The sequence below is a fragment of the Callorhinchus milii genome, unplaced genomic scaffold (assembly GCF_018977255.1).
Source record: "Callorhinchus milii isolate IMCB2004 unplaced genomic scaffold, IMCB_Cmil_1.0 Scaffold1, whole genome shotgun sequence".
In the NCBI taxonomy this organism is placed as follows: domain Eukaryota; kingdom Metazoa; phylum Chordata; class Chondrichthyes; order Chimaeriformes; family Callorhinchidae; genus Callorhinchus; species Callorhinchus milii.
Window position 1 is genome coordinate 61,351,950 of NW_024704742.1, and position 23,686 is coordinate 61,375,635.

Genomic DNA, 23,686 nt, shown 5'->3' on the forward strand with positions numbered 1-23,686 from the left:
AACCGGGTTCCTACTTACTGCTAGGTAAACAGAGGTGTGTGGAGTAAGGAAAATTGCCCCAAATTTCACTCTGTCAGGAATTGAACACAGATCTCCTGCTTGCGAGGTGAGTGATGTAACCACTGGTTTGCAAAACTGGATACATAAATAAAATGTTGCTCTGATACTTGGTCTGAAATTAGGCTTTGTAAAAGTAAGTCTTTTTCTTGGATGTATGTTTGTTACACTGTGCTTACTGACTGCATTACTTATCAATATAAGCAGCTTTTGCGTTCAAATGAACTAAGTTGATAGTGTCATTCATTGCGGTTAGGTCACTTAAGTAATGTAAGATTCATGTCATTCAATGAACTCTTCAGTGGTAATTGTGTATTACCATTTATTACTTTTTGAAGGAATGATTATCCCTGGAAAAGCTATCCACCAATCGACTAACAATTGGGTTCCTTCTTACTGCTAGGTAAACAGAGGCATGTGGAATAAGAAAACTTGCCACACAAAATTGAGTGCAGTGGTAATTGTGTATTACCACTGCACTCTCCGTATTTCTTCATTGGTATGTTTCCAGCCCAACAAGGAAGGAAGCAGTGCTGGATCTAGTCCTGGGGAATGAAGTGGGGCAAGTGGAGCGGGTTTCAGTGGGAGAGCATCTGCACATTAGTGATCACAGTATCATTATGTTTAGAGCAGTTATGGAAAGGGATAAGGAACTATCAAAGGTGAAGATATTCAACTGGAAGAGGGCTCATTTCAGTGACTTGAAAAGAGATCTGGCCCAGGTTGATTGGAAACCAAGATTGATGGTAAATGAGCAATGTAAGTCCTTCAAGGAGAAGATAGTTAGAATAAAGACCAAAGCCATTCCTATGAGGGAAAAGCTGAGCATCCAAAACTAGAGCTCTCTGGATGACTAATGAGTCTCGTGGACTCGTGGAGACCTGTAGCTCAGTGGTTAGAGCACTCGCTTTGCAAGCGAGAGACCTGAGTTCAATTCCAGGCAGGGCGAAACCTTGGGCAAGTTTCCTTACTCCACACGCCTAATAATAATCCCTCCAAAAAACAAAAACAATAATAAATTGGTCATTTTCAATCTACGACTGTTTGTGGGACATTGCTGTGCGCAATTGGCTGCCGCGTTCGCCCACAAATATACAGTCAATTCACTTTACAGTGTGTTCTGTGAAGCGCTTTGGGACGTCCTCCCGACGTGAAAAGCGCTATATCAAATGCAAGGATTATTATTATTATTATTATTAAATTGGGATGAAAATAAATGGAAAAAGGAGACTTATGATAAATGTCAGGTTCAAAATACATTTGAGAATCAAGCAGAATACAAAAAGTACAGAGGAGAACTGAAAAAGGAAATAAGAGGGCAAAGAGAGTGTATGAGAAAAGATTACTGGGTAACATAAAAGGAAACACAAAATTCTTCCGATTACATATAAAGAGTAAAAGGATAGTCAAAGGAAGGGTGGGGCTGATTAGGGACCAAAAAGGATAGCTTTTTGTGGAGGCAAAGGATATGGCTGAGGTACTTTGCTTCTGTCTTCACAAAAGAGGGTGATCAATGTCACAGTAAAGGAGGAGGTAGAGAAATTGGATAAGATTTAAAATTAGATAGAGAGGAGGTACTTAAAGTTACCAGTGCTCAAAGTAGAAAAGTCACCTGGTCTGGATAGGATGCATCCCAGATTGCTGAGGGAAGTTAGGGTGGAAATAACGGAGGCTCTGGCTACAATCTTGGATATGGGAGTACAGCCTGAGGACTGGAGGGTTGCAAATATTATACCCCTGTACAAAAAAGGGAGAGGGATAAACCTGGTAACTACAGGCCAGTCAGCCTAATGTTGGTGGCGGGGAAACTTCTAGAGATCATAATCTAGGACAAAATAAATTTTCACTTAGAAAAACATAAGCTAATTAATGACAGTCAACACAGGTTTGTTAAAGGCAAATTATGTCTGACAAACTTAATTGAGTATTTTGATAATATAACGGAGAGGCTTGATAAAGGTAGTGCAGTTGATGTAGTGTATATGGACTTTCAGAAGGTGTTTGATAAGGTGCCACATAATAGACTAGTAAGCAATAATTGAAGGAGGAAATGGGGTGGAGGACAGGGGTGATGGGTTAAATGGGTGTTAATGATACAAAACAAAGGGGCGTAAAAATTGTAACAAAATAGGCAGACCAGAGAGAGAAACGATATGTCTGGAACCCAGATAGTTTGCTAATGGTCACAAAAGAGGGGAAAGGTAAGATGTAATGGAAGAAGGGACCTGTTCTTATGATGTGAAGTGGATGAATTTAATATTCAGGCCAGAGGACTGTAAGGTCCCTAGCAGGTAGATGAGCTTGTGCTGTGCTCCACTGGACAGCATATGACACCATGGATGGAGAGGCCAGAGGGAGAGTTGAAGTGGCAAGAAACTGGAAGCTCAGGGTTGTACTTGCGGACAGATTGGAAGTGTTCAGCAAATCGATCACCCAATCTGCGTTTGGTCTCCCCGGTGTAGAGAAGATCACATTGTGAGCAGCGAATACAGTAAAATACATTGGTGGTAGTACATGTAAATCACTATCTCACTTGAAAACTGTTTAGGGCCCACTGTCCATATACCCAATTTTATTTCCTGAACTTAACCCCAGTAGTTTTTTTATTATTAGGGCTGGTCGCACTGTACAGCTCAAGAAGCATTATAAGGTGCACCCGGCCGGCCGCTGGGCTGCATTCTGTTTACGCTGTTCCAAATGCTTTGACACATCCTCCTGATGTGAAAGGAGCTATATAAGTGTAAACTGTAGTTTTATTTTATCTCTAATGGGGGCAAAGGGGAGCGGGAACAAGAAAATAACATGCAATGCACTTAGATTTTGCAAGTTTGAATAATGTTAAATAGAAAACTAGAGTAGAAGCAATTGATATAATGTGAGCTTGTTGCTATGGAAATAGGATAAGGTTGGGAGTAGCTTGTTGCCAGGGCAGCTACTTGTTTTGCGCTCATCAGAACGAAGGATGTCAGTGCTGGGAACTTGAACCTCTTTTTTCAGTTGCTTAGTAAATTAATGACCATACTTGTGTGCATTGATGAATCCTATTTTAATATTAAAGGACTTAGGGAATGAGCAGAAATGTGAGATCAGACTCAGTGGCTCACGTGGAGAACAACTACTGTATAGACCTGTTGCTCTGAATATTCTGTTTGGGTGCAGTAATGCTCTCTGATTCCAAGTCCCACATTGCCAAGTTCAGTTCATTAGAATGCTACACACTCACCTCCAACATCTAGCGATCTTGGATTAGGCCCAAATTCTCAATCTGAGAGTTAATTGCAGTTTGCAAATATTTGACTATGTAGAAGAAAGGACAAGACAACAGGTAATTTGAAGGGTAAGAGAGATCATTTTCCTTAAGATATTTATAAGCAAATATGCAAAGAGAAGAAAAGGTACAATGAGAGAACACAAGTTTGGTGCAGATAAAGAAGATCTTTCAGCCGATTTATAATATACTAGTTGTACCCATTGCAGCTACGCTTGCAACCAAAATCCAATATGGAATGTAGATTGACACACAGACAGACGTACTTACTTATCCTTGAAATGTTTGCTTTTTGCTTATTTATCTTTATATTGATAAATATGAATGCACAATTTATAATCACTGGGACATCCTCCTGATGTGAAAGGTGCTTTTAAAAATGTAATTTTGTTGTTGTTGACGCCACTTGGTTTGTGTTCTTTATTTTGTTCCCACCGCCTCTTGGCTATTTGTGTGTTCTGACACATGATGCCACGCCGCCACAGTCAGCCGGCATGGCCCCCAGGTGTAACTGCATGATGCCACAGCAACGCTTTGATTTGACACCCACTAAGGTGTAACTGCAGGAAAAAAACAAAACTGAAATACATTTTAGGTCATAATTCGTGAAAGATAGAAAGTACCCATAACCAACTATGCCCATGTCACTCCCATTTGCAACACCTTTCTGATAAGGTATAAATCATGTTTCTACATCAATTGATTATTGAGATCTTTCTTGAAGCACAGACAGACATTGTTGTTTTATTAGTATAGATAATACTGATAATCCTTGAATATGATATAGCACCTTATCAAATTGTTGAGATGGTTCAAGGTGCTTCACAGAATATACTATAAAGTGAATTGATAGTGTATTTTGAAATTTAACTATTATTCTGTTGGCAGTATTTAATTGTCATTTAATCTCACCCTTCCAGAATAACCACACTACAATTTTCCCATCACAACACCAAGTTGCTTCTGAAATGAGTCCCATATCCTGGTCTCAAAGATCCTTCCCAATAATCCATTGCAGTCGTCAATTGCCCTCTTAATATCTAGCATTGCAATCCTTTTTTTCTATTATTTGAAATAACTGATCAAAAAATATTTACTAAATGACAAGTGTGGTCGATTGACCAGAAACAAACCAATGATTCCTGAATCCAAAAATTGGGAGCAAAAATAATTGTCAGTTTCTGGTTTTCTGAGGCAATGTGAAGCCATTAGTTAAAATATGTACAGTTAAAAAGAAAAACAAAGTAATAGTTTACTTGAAATTTTATCGTTTAACAGTGACTTTTCCCATTAAAGATTGATTAATGAACCAATACATTGAGATGCCAATGTATTGACAGAGCTTCCTTTTAAAATGATTGCAATGGGTTGTTTGCCAGGCCTCTTGTGCTTAGCAATGGTGCAACTTGCATTAATGATCAAGTAATGAAGCAGTGAACTAATATCACTTCAAGAAATGGCTAATAAGACTGATTACTTTACACAAAATTTCCAGGACATTTTTGATCTTCATTTAGCATAGTCTTTAATCATCTGCACTAAAAATGAAAGTATCAGACACAGATTCTAGGGTCTGAAATGTGGGTTGGGCTTACCATGTTCAACTGCATATAGGTATTCTTAATAATATTATGGGTGCTGAAGGCTGTGGAAGCTATTGGAAGGTGAGGAGGAGGACCATAAGATTGTTCTATGGGGGGATAGGTAGCAGTAAAGCTATCTAACAATATAGCAGCTTCTGTATTAGCCTTTCACTTATAGCATCCAGGACACACAACTCAACCACTTTGTAACCATAAGAAAAAAAGAAGTTGAACTCTATTATCTTTAAAACAAATGTTGTATTGTATGAAAAATATTCAGCGTGCTGTTTAAGGTTTAATTTCTTGGTTCAAAAGACATCATAAACCACAGCAATGGAGCATAACTGAGTTATGAATACCATCAAAGCCTGAAATTGTTTCACTTCTTTGTTGCTCCATTGCAGCATTTATAAACTTGTGTGTATTTTAAAAAGTGCCTCAATTTTTTCTGAACCTATCTCCATCTTTCAGAGTGCAATGGCAGTCATTGTTCCATATCTGTATGTTGTAAATGCAGAGATTAAAGGTCATTCCAAGCACTTCACCAAATGCTATAGTCATACAAATTTGTTGTAAGACACATGTACATGTAAATACACATGCAATACTGAAAATAAAATGGGTTTAAAATTAAGTGTAAAATCAATTTACTCGTCATCAATTTAAACAGTGCTGAACAATGAAGGTGTTTGATGCTGAGCTGATGGAGGTTGCTGCAGGCCTGGTTAAAGAGAAAAATCTTCGGGTGTTTTCTGAAGATGGGTAAAGAGGGACAAGGTGGAGGAATTGAAAATACTTAAATTTTTATAATATGGTTTGCTTCATTAGCATTCAGTTGGTGTTTGTCAGAGAATATTGGCTCCATTTAATCCACACAGTTGAAGTCACCGTTATTTCCCTATGATATGTTGGGAGATACCTGTAGGTTTATTGACTAAGGTAGAGTTAAAGAATCCCAAAATAATATCTACAAAGTGTACTAAAATAATCAGTATTTTCAAAAATGCCTATGACCGCCTGTCCCTTCCATTCAATCCTTTGACCTCCAACCCCGTCCCCCTATACATTCCAAGACTTTACCCTACATGAAGGGCACTATATAAACAATGCTGTTGTTATTATTAAACAATAAACTGGAAAACAGGAAAGAGTGGTTCAATCTTTTCATGTGTAATGGAGTCATTCCTGGTGTGCTCTCAGCATTGCTTAAATGCTGTGAAACATACAAGTAGGGTTGCTAGTTTACAACTAATAATCTCAATGTTAATTTATCTTATTTTTTTGGATTATAACAAGTTGTTCGACTAGAAAAACAGCTAGGGCAGAGTCCTGGAATGCTTGAATGATCCTAATTATAAACCTTGCTTTTGATTTAAATGCTTTTCGTGTCAGGAGGTGCTACATAGGATTTACTGCAAAGTATAATGACTGACTATTTCAATAGTGAAAGTCCAAATTAAAGATGGATTTTCTAAAATTCCACATAATACATTTTAAGACAATGATATAAGGCTGAAACTGAGAGAAATTCTGGGTCTCTGATTTTATGGTAAATCTTGAGGCAAATTTGAAGCCACTTCTCCTGAAGTCATATCATTTGAATTAATTTGATTGCCATACCGTGCACTGCCTCATCACCATCATCCGTGCAATCACTCAAATCTTTATCCTAGGTTTGACTTTTCAAAATGAATTAGTACTATCATCCTCTTGCAGAGTCTGCTGAACAGCACATCTTTTGCAACTAAATGCCATTACTTGCACCAGTGTAAAGTCCCTCCCTGGATTTATGTGGAGGAGAAATTACACAAGCAGCTATCAATCACTAGGTCCTCTGGTCAATGATACTTCCAAACAGATACACACAAAATTGATTAAATTGCTTGAAACCTCTAGCAAGGCAGTTTTGTAGCATAGTAAAAAGAGGTAGAATATTGAAAACCGTATTATTATTCTGTATCCTCTGTGACCGGGCTCCCTCTGCCTCCTTGTTCCTACTGGACTTCTCCGCCGCGTTCAACAGTTGATCACACCATCCTCCTCCACTGCCTCTACTCCCTCATCTAACTTAGTGGGACTGCATTCGCATGGTTCGAGTCCAACTTAAACTGCCAACGGTACACGTCGACAAATGATTTCTCCTCCTGTCTCCGACGAGTCACCTGCCAGATATCTCAACAACAACAACAACTCGGATTTATATAGTGCCCTCCACGCCGGATGGCGTCTAGGAGCGCTTTATAATAACGGATCCCGGGACTGAGCCATTGGAAGGGGGAGGAAGGTGACCAAAGGCGCGGTCGAAAAGAAAGGTCTTCAGCAGAGACCTGAAAATGGGAAGGGAGGGAGCGAGATGAAGGGAGTGAGGAAGGCAGTTCCAGAGCCTTGGGGCGTAGTGGCTGAAGGTACGGCTGCCGAGGGTGAGTGGAGGACTCGGGGGACAAGGAGGAGGCCACACCTGGAGGAACGAAGGCAATGGGTACTGTTTTGAGGAGAGAGGAGGTCAGAGAGGTAGGAGGGTACAGAGGAGTGCAGGGGCTTGAATACAAAGGTGAGGATCTTGAAATCGATCCGCTCTGGGATATGCAGCCAATGCAGTCTGGCGCGGACTGGGGTGAGCGGGGAGCGGAGTTTCGTGCGGGTGAGGTTCCCAAGGTTCCATCCTTGGCCCTTTCCTTAGTTACATGCTCCCTCTCGGCGATGTCATGCGCAGACATGAGGTCAACATCGACAGGTAAATGGCTGATACCCAAATCTTCGGAACACCATCCTTGCCTGGCTCCACGGTCTCCCAATTACGCCATATGAATCGGTTTCAAGATCCTCTCACTCGTTTTCAAATCTCTTCATGCCCTCTCACTTGCCTACCTATCTGATTTGCTTACTACTCACTCCACCAACTGCTGCCACCGCTCGGCCTGCTCCAACCTCCTGTTTGTTCCTCAACCCTTACCCTCCACCATCGGTAGCTGTGCCTTCAGCCACTACTCCCTGGAACTCTGGAAATCTCTCGTTCAATTCCTCCGCCTTGACCCCCTCCCTCCCTACTTTTAAATCCCACCTAAAGGCCTTCCTTTTTGATTGTATTTATGGGCACCTTCCACTTCTTCTCCGCCTGGCTCATTGTCAGTCTCTGACACTGTCAAGTGCTTGGGATGCTACCCCACATTAAGTTTACTATATAAATGCAAGTTGCTGTTATTGTATCCTGAATTATCTTGTAACAGACTTGAACGGTTATCTCCATTTATTACAAGGTGGCAAAGTTAACAATAGTCCTGTAGCTCAGTGGTTAGAACATTCACTTCACAAGTGAGAGGACTTAGGTTTGACTCCCAGCCAGGGCAAAACATTGGCTAAGTTTCCTGACTCCACGTGTCTCTGTTTACCTAGCAGTAAGTAGAAACCTGGTTGTTAGTTGATTGGCAGATTAATTTTCTGGGGTTAGTAATCCCTTAAACAAACAAATAACTTTAAAAAAAATTGGGTACTCAATCCACAATTGTTTGTGGGACACTGCTGTGCACAATTGGCTGCTGCGTTTCACCCACAAAATATGCAGTCAATTCACTTTACAGTATATTCTGTGAAGCACTTTGAGACATCGCTAAGATGTGATAAGGCACTATATTAAATGCAAGTATTATTTTTATACATTTCGCATTGATTTTATGAAGAATTAAAGTACATCATATGTTGAAGCTATAACAAGGTGCTTTATCAAATACAAGGATTATTATTATTGGACATAAACTATTTCTGAGTTCAATTAGTTGAATTGATCTGAAGTTGGTCCAACACAGATCTCGAGGGTGACATTTCAATGAATAGTAAAAGTTGTTGACTTTTCCACCTTGCAATTATAAAGGGGCGATAACTGTTCAAGTCTCTCAGAAGAAAATTCACGATAGACACAAGGAAGTATTTTGTGTTTGACCCTAAATGCACATGCACTCCAATTCACAGTAAATCCTGCGAAGTGTTTTGGGACATCCTCCTGACATGAAAGGAGCTAGTCAAAATGCAAGAACTATTATTTTTATTGTTACCCAGAAGGTAATAACCAATTGGAACAAGTTATCAGGAAGGATGGTCGATACATTTCAAAACCAGCTTGATCCTATGATGTCAAGTTTGTCAGCCTGGTGTATTTGGTAGTACCTCTGAGTTAGAAAGGTTGCAAGTTCAAACCCATATTGGGACTGGTTATCCATATAGATTATGCTGACCCTCCAATATAGTAGTGGGAGTGTGCTGTTTTGTTGGAGGTGCTGCCCTTCAGACGAGACATTAAACCAAGACCACGTCTGCGTGACCGGGTGGATGTTAAAGATCCCATAGCACTATTCGAAAAGAGAAGACCATTTATCTCAACAATCTCCCAATAAAATAGGTAATTAATTCCTGTTTGTGTGACATTGCTCTGTGCAAATTGGCTGCTGTATTCGCCAACAAAATATACACAATCAGTACACTTTATAGTATATTCTCTGAAGAATTTTGAGATGTCTCAATGATGTGATAATATATCAAATGCAACAGTTATTATTTATACGCTGCTGAGAAGCCGCCCAGCGTGGAGGCGCTATATAAATGCATGTTGTTGTTATATAAAACAACACAAGTATTCAGTACCAAGAAAAGGCTAATAGGTTAAACAAGCCTATCCTTTGCCTTAATATCACCTTCTCATCTTGTCTCACAATCCCTTCTCTCTCTGGAAACACAGCTCGTCGCTACTTAAAAATGGTTTATTTTATTGGCATTCCACAGCAACTTAATTCACAATTCCACAAGTCCATTGACCTATGTGTACAAATGATCCATCCAACATTCCTATTTTATTTTACTTGGGTTCTTTATATTTGAAACTGTAGCCTGAAAATCTCAACCTGCTCTTGATTGTGGTGAACAGTGAAATTGATGTGAATCTTGCCCTCTGACCCTTTGAACATTTCAATGAATTTCACACCCCAGTAATCTGATACGTTGTGACTTTCATATCTTTGTTACAAGTGTGCTGAAAATAACTTGTTCTATTTTCGAGAGCTCTTTTTGCACAGGTATGTTTTAGTCCAGTTAGACACAATCAAGATACGTCTCATTTGAGATGATGGGAAAAAATACACAGCTTGTTTACCATGTCTCCAAACATTAAATACTGATCTATTTCAGGAAATCTCCAAGGATAAATTAAAGTGAACATAAATCAAGTACTTTTGCAATATATTCCCCCCTTCCGCTGCACATACACATACAATGTTCTCTCCTCTTTTGAAGGCATTGACATATGTTTGGGTGACTGAAAACAATGCAGTCTGTTATAATATGCTTCACCATAGCGCAAATTTGCTTATACTGTGGTTGCACTGTGGGTCCCATTCACCCACTTGGAACACATTCACAATAGAACTATGCATCATGGTAAAAGCACATTTAGATGCTTAATCCTTTCATTTGATACATTTCCCCAACAAAATACACAGTTAATTCACTTTACAATATATTCTGTGAAGCGCTTTAAGACATCTCAACATCGTGATAAGGCGCCATATATCAAACGCAAAGATTATTGTTATTGATATACTGCTTTAACACATTGAGATGCCCAGAGTGCTTCACAGGATATACTGTAAAGTGGTGTTACTGAATTTTTGTGGGTGAATGCGACAGCCAATATGTGCTCAGCAGTCTTCCACAAACAGCCAGAGTGAGTGACCAATTTTATTTGGGGGATTATTGGCTAGGACATCAGGAGCAACCTCTTCATGGGTACAAAGAAAGTCTAAGTAATAATGTAATGAACACTTGTATTTAATTTAGCTCCACAGCATATCCAAACATCTCAAAGTGTGTTAGACGATGTTACTTTGAAACAAACCACATCATGAGCAGCGAATGCAGTAACCTACATTGGTGGTAGTACACGTAAATCACTGTCTCACTTGAAAACTGTTTGGGGCCCTGGACAGTGGTATGGGAGGAGGTGAATGGGCAGGTATTGCATGTCCTGTGCTGGCATAGAAAGGTGCCGGGGGGAGGAGCTGTTGGTGGTGATGGAGGAATGAACCAGGGATGACGGTGGGAACGTTCCCTTCGGAATGCTGAGAGGGGAGGAAAAGATATGTTTAGTGGTTGGATCATGGCCGAGGTGCTGGAAATGACAGAGAATTATTTGTTTTCCCGGACACGCCTTTTCTCTCTCTGGCCTGCCTATTTTGTTGCGATTCCAGCCCCCCCACCCCACCCACCCCCTTTGTTTGCATCATTAACACCTCTTTAACCATCATCCCCTGTACTCTACAGCATTTTCTCTTTTATCTTCCTTGCCCTACCTCCCCCCTCTCTGTTAGCCCCAGTTCTGATGAAGGGTCGTGGACCCGAAACGTTGACTTACTTTCCTTTCTTCATAGATGCTGCCGGACCTGCTGAGTGTTCCCAGCGACTTCTGTTTCAGATTTCCAGCATCTGCAGTATTTCTCATAATGTGACTTTGAAGTTGAGTGAACATGTTGTTTTATGGGCAGGATCTTCAGTATGATCATAAGATTACATGTGTTGCATATTGCTTTAAGACTTTATTGTGAATTGAACATTGACTATGAGAAACAAGTTTAAAATTATTCTGGTAAAGTGACTGGGCAGATTGTGGAAGAGTGTGGAAATGTAAGGTTTAATAAGGGAACTAGTGAATCTAAACTGTTCTGGATTAAAAAACATTACAACATGCATTTTGATCTGCCTTCCTCATTCTGCTTTTCAGAGGTACCTCTGCAATGCCCTTATGCACTCCTCCATCACATCCAACACCAGCTATCTTTCTCAGACACTTTCCCCTCCCACCTTCCACCTTAGAAGATTCTTCATGGAATCCTGTAACATATTGAATAGAAAATTTGCATCACAAGTAAGAGGACCTGGGTTTGATTCCTGGGCAGGACAAAACCTTAGGCAAGTTTCCGTACTCCACATGCCTCTGTTTACCTAACAGTAAGTAGGAACCTGATTGTTAGCCGATTGGTGGATCACTTTTCCAGGGGTAATAATTTAATTAAAAAAGATATTTTTACTCAAGTAACGACTGTTTGTAGGACACTGCTGTGCGCACTTGGCTGCCGTGTTTTGGCCACAAAATATACAGTCAATTCACTTTACAGCATATTCTTTGGGATAACTCAACGATGTGATAAGGCACTGTATCAGATGTAAGTATTATTATTATCATCCAACCTTTTTTTTCCCCTTGTCATTTGCTGTGGCACAAAACAAATTACATGTTTCTCTTCCAATCTGGTAAGAACAGATATAGGTTGAGAGGCTGTTTTGCTGAATATCTCCATTATTGCCATGAGCATGATCACAGCCCTGAAATTTCTTACCATCTTAGTCTCAAGAACATTGTCTTCAAAATGTAACATGGTAATTTTGAAAAATTCTTAAATTCATTCTTAATTTGGAAGCTGGAAGAACTGCAGAAAACTTTAACATAGAAATCTATAATGCAGAAAGTCATTTGGGCCATTGAGTTCACATTGACTCATGCACCCCATTTCTAAAGTAAGACTGAATTAATAAACTTAGGAAATTTCTGCACTTTCTTATATTTTAAGGCAATGGTCTCAGGCAAAGTTCTGTAAGACATTTTGGGTTACTGATCTCCCTGTAGCTTATTACTACAATGACAACTTGTACTTGGAGAGCGCCCTTCACGCCTTATCACGATGTTGAGATGTCTCAAAGCAGGGTAGTGTTTCAGAGCACTCATCTTTCTAAGATAGCCCTATAACTGATAAGTTTAGTACAAGCTTCGCGAGGAATTTCAAACCTTACTCCTCATGATTCTTTAGTGCACAGATCTGAAAGTTAATTTGAAAACCTTAACTGTGTGCCTTTTTCACAGTGTACTTCCCAGGTAACCCTTTCTCATTCTGTTGGTGCTTCTGTTGATTGGAATTGAGTTGGAAGACTGAGCCAGAAAGGTCAGAGAATCACAAGATGAGATGAAACATTGAACCATAGAGAGGTCAGAAGCCTAAAATTTCTTCCAGTCTTCATCATAAAACTGAAGTCCTGTAGCTCAGTGGTTAGAGCATTCGACTTGCAAGCGAGACACCTGGGTTCAATTCCAGGCAGGGTAAAACTTTGGGCAAGTTTCCTTACTCCACACGCCTAATAATAATCCTCCAAAAACAAAACAATAATAAATTGGTCATTTTCAATCCACGACTGTTTGTGGGACACAATTGGCTGCCGCGTTTCACTCACAAATATGCGGTCAAGTCACTTTACAGTCTCTTCTGTGAAGCTCTTTGAGACGTCGAGAAGACGTGAAAAGCGTTGTATTAAATGCAAGGATTATTATTACTGTTTTGTATTGTAATTTTGACAACCATGATATGGTAGCAATTATACATCGATTAAAAGGTGCTACAAATTTCACTTGAATCTCTGGTTATCCAAATCACAGGCTGAAAATTTCCCATTTATATCCTTCCAATATTTTTATCTTTCTAAAGCTTCAATATGTGATTGGAGTTTGAAATTGGTTTGGTAAGGTACAGGAACGGTAAAACCATAAACATTTTTGAAAGAAGACCATTGTTTTTTGCTGGTTCTTTCAAAAATAACAATACATTTTGACCTGCCTTTTCTCTGTACCTCTGCAATTACCCTTTTTTAAATATCTATCAAGTTCCCTTTTAAAAGATACAATGGAAGCAGAAGCATCTTTGTGTTCTTTCCAATGTTGCACATCTGTTATTAATCCATTAGCTGCTTGTTAAGAGTACGTATTCCTTTCATTAAATTAATTTATTTTTATTGGCATTGTTCAATTTAATAAATTTTGCATATTTGTCCCTGTGCTTTAATAAATCTTTTAATCTTTTTGAGGTCTCATTGAAGTGTCATATGTCCATTTCTTTGAAGACATACTGTCAGTTCAGATACATGCTGGCACTAGATGAAGAGGACATAGGTTCAAGGGTTGCAAAGGCAATTTCTGGAGACACCGGCTATATTCCTTTATTAGAGGATAATTAAGGACTGGAAGGTGTTGCCAGGAAGAGTGGTAAGGAAAGTAGATTGAACTCGATTAGAAACAGTTCTTAGTATGTGGAAGGATGGTACTGTTGGTATTCTGTAAGAATGAGATCAAATGAGCTGAAGGGTCTTCTTCATCTGAACTGATCTTGTGAAGAGTGTTAAGGTTCGATTTGACCTGTCATAAAACTAGAACATAAATGTGAAATTGGTTAATAGGGATTAGTAGGTCATAAGAGATTGCTTTTGAGTCTTGATTAATAATAGTCAAAGATCGGTAATTTTGATTAATTTCCATAATATTAAAATCTCCAATCACACGCCAATAAAACGTCTTAGATAAAATATACAGAGCTTTAGTGGAACATGAGAATGGACTGAACTCAAATTGCTGTCATAGGAACAATTAAGTCAAGTATATATAGTTATAAGCTGAAAGGATCAAGCTCCAAAAATGAGTTGAGCTTTCTGATCTAACATTCACTTGTGCTTAATTGTGCAGAATAGCAGCTTCATTGTATTTCAGTGATCAAAATCTGTATCTTCATTTATCCTAAATGCCACAAAAATGTTTGTAATATCCACTGAACTAAAGCATTTTGATACAATACATGTAAGTAGCAGAAAGAGGAGGAACATCTCAATGTACTGAATTTTCTCATATTCTTCACATTGATACATAATGATCTGATACAGATAACAACTCGCATTGATATAACACCCTTTATATTGGGTAAGACCTCTGAGTGGGGTCAGATGATGAGTAAGGGAGAAGAGGGATGTTCCACAGGAGATGGGTTTGAACAGGCAGACAGGACCTTGGTTTATTATCTCATTCACATGCCCCAGCACTGCATTAGAGAGTCATCCTAGACTATGTGAGTTGAAGTCCCCAATTTAGGGCTTGAATCCACAATCTTCTGACTCAAAAGTGAGAGTGCTACCAACTGAGCCAGACTGATGCACAAAGACAGATAGAAAGGAGAGGAGCTGAGACGGAGGGACAGAGGGAGTGTTCCAGTGGTTAGATACATAGAATCTGAAGGCTCAGATACTGATGGTGGCATGAAGAGGGTGTGGACAGGCACAACAAACCCAAGCTTGCTGAAAGGAATGTGCGAGCAGAGCAGGAGAGCAGAAGAGAATCAGAATGAGGTGCTAGGACATGAGGGTGAGGACGTTAAAATCGATCTGCTGCGAAATAGGGAGTCAATGGAGTTTGGTGAGGCCTGCTGAGTTTGTTGTGTGGAGTTCAATGCAGGTGAGGATGTGGGCAGCAGAGTTTTGCATGAGTTGGATTGTAACTTATGAATGGTGGAGCTAGCCTGGGTAACATTCCTAATGTGATGGGTTAGTCTCCACATCTAATAAATACATGGGGCAGTTGTTCAGTTTAATTTGAGTCAGGTTTCTGCACTATGCTCCCTTTCTCTGGAACAATCTCCTGAAATCCCTCTAACTCACCCCCTCACTCTCTTCGTTCAAATCCCCTGTGGAGACCTAACTCATGACTGCATTTTTAGTCACCTCATCCTTCGCTTGGGCTTCTGCTGAAATCTTTGTAAAGAACTTTATGTGGTTCTCCAAATGTGAAGTATGCTATGTAAGTGTAAACGGCTGTTGCTGATAACCCAAGCTTCCCAGAGTGATTTAAAGATTACTCTGGTGGTCATGTCCATTGAAGAGCTGGACCATTGTGAGGATGTTGTAATTATCTATATTAACAGCATCTATGGTGTTGTGACTGTGTGGTGACAGCTTTAAAAAGACTAACTTCTTTAAAAAACTTTAAAAATGCATCTGCTACAGAAAGATATATTAATATTTCACTGCTGCAACATGAAAGCAACAATATTACACTTTAGCAGCACATTTCTGGAGATATAACTAAATATCACCAAACATCTGTTAAATAAAAGACGGTATGATTGAACTTCCATAGTGATACAGCAAATTGTGATGGTTAAAACTTTGCAATTATGCCTTCACAAATCTAATTAACAAACAGTTAAATGATTGAAATGCGGCAGCAATCCAACATAACAAAAAAACATTATTTTTCATTTATTACTGACATTTGATACTTAAAGAACAAATTTGATGCATTTTCTCATCTTATTGAAACTGCAATTCAACATTTTCAGAGTCCCGCAGTCTTTTTTAAATAAATCTAATCTTTGCATTTGGAATAAGGTTTTATTTTCAATCCAACACACGAGACACTTTAAACTCAATATTATCGAGAATGGTATTTTGATTTCCATTTACTGATAATAGTATTTCCAGTGTCTTTAAGCCCATCAATCATATAACTATTTGTGAATGTGTGTGCGTGCTTGTTGATCTGAATGGTGTCATTTTCAACAAAGTGTTTTATTTCTCTTTACACATTCATACGTTCACGATCAAAGAGCACAGTCATATTTCAAATCTTCAGCAATAGAAACAGTAAAAAAAANTCTTGATGCAACTTTGAGTTACAATTGCTCTTTCACCTCAGGGACCAGTTCTGAATTGAGTGTAGGCTAAGGGGACAAAAGTCTCCTCCTCTCTTTGAATGCTGCACAACCCAAGGGAGTGATAAATGTAATATTTCTTATGGACTTGACGACATATTCCCTAATTATTGAATTTGTTCTGAAATACTGTATTTTGTACCCCATCGCATTTTAACTCTGTGACACTATTAATAGTACTTGCATTTCATATAGCACTTTAACATGTAATTGAGACATTTCAAAGCGCTTCATGGGATATACTGTAATATGTATTGACTGTGCATTTTTGGGGTGAAATGTGGCAGCCAGTTTGCAAACAGCAATGTCCCACAATCAGCGATGGAATGAGTGAGTGACCATTTTTTATTTGGGGGATTGTAGTACAGACCACTGGGAGAAACTCCCTCCTTTTTTCAAATAGTGGCTTCTCATCAAAGGCGGTATCCCCTCCCCCAGCACTGCATTGGAATTTCAGCTTAGATGAACAAATCCCCAAATAAAAAAATATCCTGTGAAGATCTTTCAGATGTCCTCTTCGAGTGAAAGTTGGGATTTCAAATGCAAGTATTATGTATTTATGCTAATTTTAGCAACATGGATTTTTTCAGTAAGTAAAAAACATTTCCAACTGCCGCTGTAGCAGAGATTCAATACTGCTAATTCATATTAATATTAAAACCATGAGGTGAATGGTACATTTTATCTGAAGGATTTGTTGATCAGGATAAACTTTGCTTTTCAAATAGTGTCATGGGTTATTCAACAGGCAGACAAGACCCTGAGTTAATGTCTCACCTACAGGATGGCACCTCTGACAGTTTCATAATTACCACATTAAATTATGAAGATCATATTGAATGCATCATGAAATGTCACAAATTGCAATGCTTTATTTTAAAACCTTGGGCTACATACTGACGTAGAAATGTAGTATTTCTTCACAACCGTATCCAATGCCAGATTGCAATTGACAAGAGAGAAGACGAACCTGCTACAAAACAAGACAATCCATTCAAGGTGATCAGCATCACATCCATGAATCAAGCTTCTCAACAACCTTATCAAGAACTGATGAAATTCTTCACTACAGGTATCAGGTGGTTCTGCAGTTTTTAGATAGTAAAATATGTTTTTCTTGCAATGCCAAAAGGTCACTGCTGCATTATCAAACATACATTTAAATTGCTATGAAGCTCACATAATTTATTATTATTGAAAATTCACCAGATACACCAAGGAGCCTAGTTGTTTTACCTGTTGGATGCACACTGTTCAATTAACAATCTTCCTGTTATGAATATGATTGTTCAGAATGTTGTAGTATAGAAGTTGCCAAGAGTTCTACTTCCCAAGAGAGAGTTGTGTTTCGTTGTGCATATTAACATCTTGAGAATGTGCCATGATGTTCATTGTTTCACAGAGAGAAGGGAGTTATTTTAATTGTGGCGTTGCTCGTAATGCTTAAATTACCGCTGCAAATCATTACTTCTGTGCTGAGATGGTCTGGAAATAATTACATTAGCATTCAGCGCAAGCTCCATTAAATTGCCTTTATTTTGCAATGTCAAGGTCAGTTCTGATTGATCGAACTAGAACTTTAGCATTTTGTTAAGTCTGAAGTCATGCAAAAGGCTAGTTCTCTTCCAGAATATACTTCACGCAGGATGGAGTGAGCAAAGTACCAGCAAGGACAACTTTATAAGACAGCATAAAACCTACACCTTTGCCTTGGAGAAAAATAATTCACCTAAGTGTTCTGTCGTCTAGCTTAAGGGGAATGATTTAATGCTGTCTACTTACGACATGCTTGCACAGCATAACCAAACAAGAACGCATGTTGAAAACAAATGACCTCAAGAGATAGTGAGCTTAGTAATTATTCAGGTGAAGTACTAGATAAGAAGCAATAGTCTGTTTGAAGCAAATTACTGGTTGAAATGTGGGCTTGTGAAATTATCTCTCTTTAGAAAGAACGAGAATTCTTTGAAAAATTAGTTATATTTAAATATTCCTGAATCTGGTTACATTTCTTCCCACTAATACAAGAAAAGTATGCTATAATAATGTATATGTATCACTTGTTGGTTTAGTAGAAATTGATTATCTGCCTTAATCTTAATGACTTAAAAATCTGATTAATCTTTACCTACCTTACAGTAATCGTATTCTTCTACAATATGTATTTAACTTGTAAGCTAATTTGATTGAAAATAATTAGAGGTGCTTAACTGGAATGATTTATGTAATTGTACCTTACAAATTAATTAAAGTTTATCACAATATAGAGCATTTATTTGCTGTCACAAATTGTGGGATTGGTATTTCATTAAACTGTTTTAATATAAAATTACATCAACCAATTGTACCAATTTTTTCAGGATACCCAGAGTTAAATGAAACACAGAAATAATCTTTGCATGTTTTATACCTCCTGTCGTGTTATAATAATAATAATAATAATCCTTGCATTTGGTATAGCGCTTTTCACGTCGGGAGGATGTCCCAAAGCGCTTCACAGAATATACTGTAAAGTGAATTGACTGTATATTTGTGGGCAAACGCGGCAGCCAATTGCGCACAGCAATGTCCCACAAACAGTCGTAGATTGAAAATGACCAATTTATTATTGTTTTTGGTTTTGGAGGGATTATTATTAGGCTCTGTGTGGAGTAAGGAAACTTGCCCAAGGTTTCGCCCTGCCTGGAATTGAACTCAGGTCTCTCGCTTGCAAAGCGAGTGCTCTAACCACTGAGCTACAGGACTCCACGTTGGTAGAGTATCTCATAGTGCTTCACAGTAAAGACTGTGTAGTTTATAGGTGAACACGGGAACCAATTTATATCAAAACAATATCTGACAAATAGTTATTTTTATGACCAATTTTATTATTATTGGGGTATTTTTGGTCTGGATATTGGGAGAAACTACCTTCTCCTTTTGAATAGTGCTATCGGAGCTTAAACCTGAAGAGGCAGACCTTTGCTTAAAGTCTCATCCGAATGATGGTACCTCTAGTAATGCAGCACATGCTCAGCACCACATTGGAGTATCAGACTAGATCATGAATTAAATGTCCTGATTTGGGGCTTGAACCCAGAACCTTATAACTCAAAGGTGAAAGTGTTACCATATGAGCCAGCCTGACATACAATTTGATAGATATTGGGAGCCTTTGACTGGCTTTGTCTTGAGTTACTTGCTTGTTTAGCTTCTTCAAAACAGAACTGGATAGATATCTATATGAGAACAGTATTGGAGGATACAGGGAGAGGTGCAGACTGTTGAATAAAATTGATAAGCATGCTTTTATGACCGATTGACTTTAACAATTTATTTTATATATATTTAGCACACTGCATCTTTTAAGAAACATCACAGTTTTAGTGAATGAGCAATTGATCATTCATTACCACTTTCCAATCGTTACAATGTTCATTTGCCAAACTTTTCTTACAAGCAGCTATTTTTAGCAAAATCCCTGTCCTGGACCATTAACCCTGCTGTACTTTAATTTGGAGAGTAAAGACTTCAAGCCACTCACGTTGGTTACCGTTCCTGTTGCTACATTCTGTTTCTCAGAGTTTGAGACTACCAACACAGTCTCCTGTGGGCGCCATTTCTGCTCCCATGCCGAAGCCCCTTAGTCACGCATCTCTTTCCTAGATAATTGCAGAAGACCTTTGGATAAAGGAAAACAGATACTAATCATTTCTATTTAGGTTACAACAGAATTTAATTTTAAAAGTGTAGCAGTGCAAATTTTAAGCAACTTCTATGATAAATTCATAATAAAACAACATAATAGTTAACCTAACAGAATCTAATGGTCTATAAGTTAAAGTGATTACAAATTTATGTTTCATATTGGCAAAGCTTAGTAATATATATATATATATATATATATGCCCATGATACATCATTCTTATGCCAAGAGCAACTCACCTGTAATGCTTTGTTAATCAGAACACAGGACAAAGTACTTTCTAGAGAATGGAGGCAAAGTGGCCAAAAGCTTGGCTACTGGTGGTAGAAGGAACGTGATTACAATGACTGGTTAAACTTTGGCAGTACTGGTTTAGGCATGGTGATGGGTCTCTGGCAGAGACCCAGCTGACTTTACAAAAGTACTGGAAGGAAGGAATGAGGAACAAATAGTAGACTAGACTTGGACAAACATCAAACATGCAGTTTAGGCTGGGCAATCAGTTTTGAGGAGATAGGAACAAAGGAAAATTGGATTTAGAGGAGGCTATTCAGTTTTCAAGCCTGTTCCACCAGATCTTTAAATTCCAGGTCCATTCCATTTTGTCATAAATTACTTTTCACAAGACCCCATAATATCTCTACTATCCAACTGTCTGTCTAATTGCACCTAATCATTGCACACTTTGCCGTTAAGACTGTTAAGTTCAGTTATTAGTGCTCTTCTCTGAATTCAGTGTAACTACACTAATATCAATCTATGCATCATGAAGAGCAATAGCAGTAATATATTTTGGTGTCAAAGGATTAGATATAAAATTGGAAAGAAAAACAATTGTTCCCAGTTAATCCAGATTGCAGTATCTTTCTCGGAATCTTTTCACTTTACCATTGACTGTTACCAGCTACGTTCCAGTTCATGCTCCAGTAACCCAATGGTACTATCTCTACGTAATACTGCAGATTGATCTAATGAAACATCAGAAATCACTGTGCTCTTATTGAGTCACTAATGATTTGTAACACATGTAACACTCTGTGAAGCTGCATGAAATCTTTCTACATTCCAGAGAATATTTTAGTATCCCTGTCGCAGGCACTTTATTGTCTTTCTTTGATCTCCGAACTTCATTGTTTATTGATAATAATAAAAAAAATTAAAATTCAAGTAGACTGCATTCTGAATCATGAGATCGCATCGCTGTCTGTAGTTTCTTTTGATCTTTCAAAACAAGCAGACTCATGTCATGCTTATACTAATAATAATCCTTTATTTAATACCACCTTATCGCGGTGAGACGCGACCCTGCGTGGAGGGCGCTATATAAGTGCATGTTGTTGTCTCGTCTAGGTGTCTCACAGAGCTTCACAGGATTTACTGTAAAGTGTAATGGTTGTGTATGTAGGCACATGGGGAAGCCAATTTGTACACAGCAATTTATGTATTTGTAGGTGAACTCACAGCAGAAAACAAATGTTCACCCACAAATACACAGTCACTCCACTTACAGTAAATCCCATAAAGCACTTTGGGATGTCCTCTTGAAATGAAAACCACTATACCAAATTCAATAATAACTATTAAATTATTGATATATCCAACATTTTCTGTTCTTTTTTCAGATTACCAGAAGTCATAGCTTTTCCAATTATTGAAGGAATGTTATTTTCAAAGTGTTCAGATACTGTTGGAGAGGGAAAAGTGCATGTAATTGTGGTTAGGAGACAAGGCTTCACTGAAGAAGCAAACACTAACTAATGCAATGGATTGAATGGGTTCCTGTTGCATCCTAGACTTCTGTTGCATGTACCAAAAATTAAGTGGCAACTACAATGCATTCTGCCCACCTAGTGATAAAAGTCAAATACACATGCCAGTCTCTGATCAGTCACATTAATACAGTAATAAGGAGGCAAATACACAAAATAAATAGTGCACATATAGGGAGGATACTTGTATATTTTTTAGAAATCTAGTGGTTTGGAAATTATTGTAGTCCCATAACGTAGTGGTTAGAGCACTTACCTTGCAAGCAAGGGTGGGATGAAACCTTAGGCAAGTTTCCTTACACCACACACCTCTATTTACCTAGCAATAAGTAGAAAACAGTTGTTGGTCAATTATCGGATTGCTTTTTAGGGGTAATAATCTTTTATAAAAAAAAGTAAAAAAAATTTGGTCACTCAATACACGACTGTTTGTGAGATGCTGCTGTGCTCAATTGGCTGCCAGGTTTCACCCACAAACTATACAGTCAATTAATTTTACAGTATATTCTGTTAAGCGCTTTGAGATGTATTGAAGATGTGATCAGGTGCTATATCAAAATGCAAGAATTATTATTATTATTTCAAAAAGTGCAATAACAATGTTTGTAAGTATGAGTTAAGGTGACTAATGGAGTTTGTAACTGTAATTTAGTTTTGGTCTATGGGGATCTATATATTTTTTCTCTGACAATTCTTGTGGGGTTTTTTCATCCATTTAATCTGGCCCACAGCTGTCCCAATCCTTTCAGTACTGTATTCAATTTGTCTGCTGGAAAGTTTCCAAGCTCTGAATCTAACCTAGATTTGTTGTTAAGGACTATGAAAGGTACCGCATATTGCTTAGAGACTGTGCACGTGTATGGGTTAAGTCCAGCTTTGGGTTCTGCATTAAATGGCTGAGTGAATTATCAGTATCTGATAACATGCAACAATAAACTGATAATCATAGGAACTATTTGGATGAGTGTAGATGGGATGTTATGCAATAGTGTGTTTCTGTCATGTTTCCAAGAGAGTATTGACACAGCAATCTAATGAAAGTAGACATCATTGTCAAGACTGTTGTAATTGATGCAGCTTTTACATGTTTTTATTAGGGAGCTTTGGGAACTTTGGCTTCTTGCTACCCATCAACAGGTGCTTTACTGCATCACTTATTACATATTACATACAACGTGCGCAAAACTGAGGCCCACCTGATTGGCTCGTGTCAGCGCCTCTGCACCTCAGGCGCTGACAGCATCAGCATCCAAGGCTGCACTCTCCATCTCTCAAAGCCGTCAGCAACCTCGGGGTTCTGTTCGACCCTGAGCTGTCCTTTCTTCCTCATATCCGCGCCACAACTGGCACCGCCTTCCATCACCTCCGAAACATCGCCAGACTACGGCACTACCTCACCCCTCACGCGGCTGAAACTCTGGTTCACGCTTTAATCACCTCAAGGCTGGACTATGGGAACTCTCTCCTCTCCGGCCTTCCCAGCACCTCCCTCCACAAGCTGCAGGTCATTCAGAACTCTGCAGCTCGTGTACTGTCCCGCACCAGGACCACATCACTCCCACCCTCGCTCGCCTCCACTGGCTCCCCATCCCCCAGAGGATCGAATCCAAGATCCTCATTCTCACCTACAAGGCCATTCACGGCCTCGCTCCCTCCTACCTTTCCGACCTACTATCCCTCTACCTACCTGCCCGTACCCTCCATTCCTCTGGCTCTGGTCTGCTCAACATCCCCCGCCTCAACCGCCCTCCCATCGGTGGCCGGGC